Here is a 6278-nt window from a genome sequence, read left to right on the forward strand (position 1 = left end):
GAGAGGCGGTGGCGGTCAAGAGCATCATGAGCCTTGATTCATGGCTGGAAAGTTCCATTCTAGAAGGAAGTTCACGTTGTCTGACTACGCAGCAAGCGGCAAGTGGCAGTCAACCCAACCATGCTGGTATTATTGAATACGGCAAACACCGTATTTCTCCCATCCAAAATGGAATGTTTCGCTCAGTCTGGACGAGAACCCGCGTTTGCTGCTCAGAGGCTATTCTCGTGGCCGGTCATATTCATGGCCAATTGTCTGCCAGCTTGAGAGATGACCCTGGTACGAGCTGCACTGTCTGGCAAACACCTCGTCGCCAAAGTTAAACAGAGGTCTTGGACTTTGGGGACTCGTCCACAGGCCACTTGTTTGTTCCCCATTCGCTTGGGGCAGTAGGATATCACTACATGGCTTTGGGGAGATTCTGGAAGCTCATTGTAGAGCAAAGCACTACGAGATATGTTAACGGAATATCAGAATGAAGAAGAACGTGATGACGTAGTACCATATCAAATCGATGGTTCCAGCGAATGAGGGGAAAAAGAAACATAGAGCCAATGACAGTGCAGAATTCAGACATCCCACCTTCTCGTAGCCTACCAGATGCACTCATGAGGTGGACATTTACCCTTGTCGGAGGTTCGACGGAGTCCTCCGTCGGCCCCCATCGATCTACACCGGGTCGGAAAATAAAGAAGAGAAAAAAGGAGATCTAGCATGCATCTTGGCGGGAGGAATGCAGACACCCTGAGACTACTGCAAGTCCCGACGGCTAACCCAGCAATCATGTTTCGAATCCGTGGCAAGACCAGCCTGATTCACATCGCGATTGGTTGGGCATCCTGAAGATGTCTTTGCTGGCTGGAGCTGATCAGAAGGAGGGCCTACAGAGCACCCACTGAAGGGTGGCTCCCATGTAGGTCATGTCGGTAGGGAAGAGCAAAGACTGCCGCGAGAGATGGAGAATGCACGTCGGCTCTGATGCATGTCTGGTTGGTACCTGCCTAAGTCAGGATGTTGGTACTTTTGGCCACTCTGTGAAAGGTCAAGGACCAGAACTCTGGGAATTAATAATGTGGGATCGTTAGTGGCGTTCCAGAAGCATGTCTAGCCGTCTGGTGCTGCAGGGAATGCTTTGTTGATCCTCCACGGCGCTCCGTAGTCCGCAACTCGATGGCCGATGAATGGCCACCTTCATGATCATTACCCATCGTTAGTCCGTTCCCTTTCAACGGTCAACTTCCACCCGGGAGGGGATGCCGCTCGATACGACGAGCTTCTTTTGCCGAGACAGGCCACTTGAGCGATTTTGGTGGCCGGATCTCCTTCCCTGCCGTTTCCATGAACCTCCTCCATCCTTCTGGAACGCTCCTGGAATGCGACGGCTTCGAAAGCTACTGACATAGTTGCATGGCTAAGAGATCCTTGAGGATAGGCGGAGTGGCTAGCGAGACAGGTCGAATGGCTGCGAGACAGTCAGGAGACCCAGGGGATCCGTTTGTTGGTTACGGATCCGTTTGGGGGCTCCATCACAACCTCACCATTTGTGCTGGGCGCAAAACTACTGGCCAGCGACGGGACCGGGTCTGTCGGGTAGCGGGGACGGGCCTCACGCCGAGTGGGGATCCGCATTCCCCGAACCCCCCCGGCGCAATCACCAGGTCCACAGAAATCCGCATGCGCTGCCCACTCACTGTCTCCCGGCTGGAGGGAGATGAGCTCCACTGTCTAGGATCCTGGGCGCAGTTGGCTGGTAGCTCAGACGGCCGGTGGTCGACTAGACCCATTGGCTTCACCAGTACCACGTCTTCCGACCTCTGATCTATCCATTTGGGACGGGAGCCCATCTCCGGTCGTCTAGGACTCCGGTCCCAGTCATCCACCCTTCCCTTTCTGCGCTGGTGCCCGAAACTTTCCAAGAAATGGCACTCATTGGGTTGTCCCCTTCCCAATCGCTCCCACAAAGTTTTTGCCTTTGTTGTCACTTGTCACTAACCTCGGTGGGCGTCTTGGGATGAACAGCCGGGGATGTCTGATAAAAGAGGGGATGTGGAACAGAGGTACGGAGTAAATAAACAAATAAACCAGACTCCGTAGTAACAGAACTACTAATAGACAAAAATAAAAATAAAAATTCAATAGTATGTGCAAACAGAGCCCGTCGCCCGTCGCCCGGTAGCGGAAGAACTGAGAGCAAAGAAAACGGAGAATATGTCACGCCGGCAAGATTACGAGTCGAGATTTTCGCACTGCCGACCCCTCTATTTTCTTTTTTCCCTTCTCAAAGACCATCTGGTCTATCTCTCTTCCCCTCATCCCCTCATTCCCTCAAATCAATCAGAAGAAATACGAAGAAAGCCAAAGAACTAATCCTCAAAAGAGGGGCCTCAAAAAGACGGTGACTGTGCACCACCGAATGGATCAATTGAAGCCTGTCATCGGTCAAGTGACACAAGCGGTGACCGACCCATCCTAACCTCCCTAGCTATGTAGTCTGTACTATCTAATTCTAGACCCCTTTTTGGCATATGTATGTCCAGTCATCAAAAACGGATCTTAACGAGGAGTCGACACTAAGCTTAGCACACCCCGTAGGTGCGGTGTGCAGCAGTGAGCTCTCGATCATACGCGTCTTCCATGGGTCCAGAGCAGACTTGACCACCCTCAAGACATGGCTTCTCCATCTAGGTAGCAGGTATGACCCATCACCCGCCACCGACTTGACAGGCGGACCTCAATTCTCCTATCAGGGAAATACCTGCTCGATCTTACTTCGTACGGAGTATACATAGTGGAATGGTGATTATGAATCCACCCGCACTATCTATCTACCTTGGATGCCTTGTAGTTGTGGGTATGAAGGTTCTATTCAATTGTCGCAATTGTAGGAGCGACTCTACTATTGCTACCAATTTGATAGCTCCTTGCCCATCAATCATCTAGGTAGTAGGTACTAGGTATCTAGGTAGTGAGTTGTCGATGTCATCTTATCATAAGATCGACCATGATCACCCCACATTGCAAGGGTAAACCGGAAAGCCTGGTAAATGGGACTATTTATGCGCCATTATGGACTCAAGAATTGGTGCATTCAGTGGCGAAGTATCTGCCTATTACTGTGTATGGTGTATAGAAGGAACTGGATCGGTGGTCACTGTGGTAACAGCTATCTATTTCTAGTAGTAGTAGACTACTCCGTACAGGAAAGACTGCCGTTTCGGTTGATGGTACGATGTACGGAGTACTCTGTAAGATGTACTTTGTACAGCCCACTGGATCTGATCTCGCAGATGCACAGGCTTACCTACAGGGGATCAACGTCGCTTGATGTATAAACTGCCTTTTCATGTATGTATCGTGAATCAACTAATTATACATATGCATCGTCTCCGTACTTTTGGCTTGGCGGTTTGGCCTTATGGGGTAGTGTGATGCCTCTGCTCCGTACTCCGGAGAGTTACCGACTGAGATGGCTGGGGACTGTCTCGCGTATGCCGTACCCAGTAGCCGATACATACTGACGCGAAGGTGAACAGAACTCAGTCCGGGACGCAGACATGCGTAAGTATCGACAGCATGCTCGAGTACGGAGTAACTCGTACATGTTTATTGCTCTAAGAGTGAGCTAAATTGAAACTCCGTGAAGCGCCATATTTGTCTTGAACTCTGAGAGCATCAAGCACGGGCATGGAGAGTCCTCCATAGCTGATTGGAACAACATGTCTGCCCCTCCTCGGACATACCTAGGATTAATCCTTCGACGAGGTTTGTTTTTCAAGGTACTTCCTTCAGCATGAAAAATTTTCATCATCTGCTCACCCGAAGCACCAATGATATGATGAAACCGGCGCTACTCCTGCTTCAGTGCCATCTCCGATCTCATTCAATTATTCAATTTCGTCCAAGCATCCTTGCCGTTTCACCCATCGAAAGTGATACACATGTAGGTTATCCAGGGTGAGTCCACCGGCATACCCGGAGGGGCAAGTATGCAAGCCACATCTGTCTCGATGGGGGTGGCAGCATCTGGGTAACAGTTTCCGGGCTCGATTTGAAGATCGGTCGTTACAGTGAGTGGGTAGCGTTGCCATGTTGGCGGTCAGCCACCTAAGCACTGAGGAGGCGACGGAAGTACGGGGAGCATACATGTCCAGCCACTGTTGGCTGGAGACATTGTTCAAGACAGCAGATGAGCGATCATTAATGGATCCTGATAGCAACCTGCATGAACTGTAACTGTCCACACAGCCTGTAGGCATCTGTATCCTCTGCTCGATCCTGTGGATCCATCCACCGACTCACCTCCATTCTGAGAGTGTCCGTCAGTGCCAAAACAGGCATTATGGCGACTTGGCTGGCCGGTCGACTATTTAACGCTCCCATCTAGCAGCATCGCAGCAAGGAAGAATCTTAACTCAAATCTTGATTTCATTGCAGCTCGCCTTCCTTTGTCTGCTCCACGGCCATGTCGATGAGGTAATGGGGGTATCACATGCAACCCCTAAGGGGGATGGAAGATACGAGGCGAGCGATCTCTCATCCCGTCCGCCATGGCGAGGTGTACATGTCACATTACTGAGGCCGAGAGTCTGATTCTCCGAGACCCTGGGTGGGATGGCCAAGCAGGTCGCATCCCTCAGCGAGTGTGCAGGCAGGAAGCAAGAGACGCGGCCCAACCCCTGGCCATCCTTGCTAGCGCCCGTCTAACGATCACTAGAGGCGGAGACCAAGTGGAGTCTATTAAGGCTGGACCTCCCAAGAGCCCAGAGTCTTCAAAGCGACGTGTGATGGTGACTGGTCGTATGGCGCACCGCCGGCTCCTCTCAGGCCGGTCTTCATTTCGAACTCTTTGAAAGGCCGCCGCCCCCATGTCAATGGGCTGGATATATCTACACCAGTCTAACTATCCAAATGAATCTATACCTCATCCTAGGCCGAACTCTGTTAGATCCGTTCAGTCGCAATGAATCTCAAATTGCCTGGCATGACCCAAACAACGACGGTTGCGCCACATGATTTTAGAATAGTTGATAATGACCACTCGCCAGGATCGGGGCTGTACCCCGATTCAGATGTATGGTAAGGAGAGGACACGACTGGCTGGTGTAGCTCCCCCTCCCTCATGAATGGGTGCACTGCTTCACTCCCACTCATTGCCCAGCCAGCAGTACATCTGGACACGGGCGATTGGATGGAAACGTCTCAGCATCACAGTTTTCCCGTCCTTTCAGGTCAAAGAGCTTAGCTTAGCACCTTAGTGGTGAAAGTCAGGTAGGTAAGCAGTGGCCTGCAAAGTAATTAAGGTAGTTAGTACATGCCTAGCTAAGTCAAGGGCGGGAAAATGGGCAGAAATCCTGGGACTTTCTGGGAGAATGTCGGTAAACGCAATACCGTAACTTACGACATTCTTCTCCGATGGGGAACTCTCAAAAACAAACAAACCGTAAACACCGGAACCCAAACCCAGAGGAAATTGAGGGGGAAAAAGTAACCACATTTCGCAAGTAAGTTGAGCGATTCGATAGAACGATGGATCTATTTCTTTCTTTCCCCTCCCAGTGGTCTCTATTCCAAACTCCAGGACGTTCTCGGGGAAGTCATCCGTCCGTCTGTTCTAAACCATCGTTGTCCCACGATCATTCCTCCTCCGTCGACAGAGTACTCCGTAGTGCGTAGTTAGTGTTGTTGTTTATTGAGTCATGTTTTCATCTGGCCCTTTCCGGCACCGTGCCAGGCTGCCAACAGCGCCTCCGTCTTCGAGGGTAGGTTTCCCCTTGGGCCGCCCGGGTGTGGTAAGTTGGTAACTCAGAGAACCTCCTTTTCGCTTTCCTTGGGTGCGGGTGGGACCCCGTTCCTCGACCATTCCTCTCTCGGCGGGGGGAGGACCGACGTGCTAAACGGAGTTGGGGATGGTGGTGACCACATTATTCATGGGTATTATTCTTAGTACTGAGGGAGCTAGTAATCAATACGGATTCGGTCGGTATGGATCCTGCTGTGAAGGACGATTACGGAGGCCGACCTCGCGCGGACACCTTAGCGGCCAGGCTAGTACGGCGTCTGGAGCGAATGACCATGGATTTTTATTATTACTAGGCCCTTGGGACGGGGTTAGTTCATCGTCCTTGGGAAAGTAAGATGAGTCCCCCGTTGGAAATAGGTAATCTTGCCTCTCTCGAGTCCCCCCGGGCCCTTTTCGCGTCGCCTGTTCGTTCGCTGGACCACTCGCGTCACTGTCCGTCACTCACATTAACACCTCAATTGTTGCCTTCTTTTCTGCT

Source organism: Aspergillus ibericus (assembly GCF_003184845.1).
Source record: "Aspergillus ibericus CBS 121593 unplaced genomic scaffold BO80scaffold_87, whole genome shotgun sequence".
Classification (NCBI taxonomy): Eukaryota; Fungi; Ascomycota; class Eurotiomycetes; order Eurotiales; family Aspergillaceae; genus Aspergillus; species Aspergillus ibericus.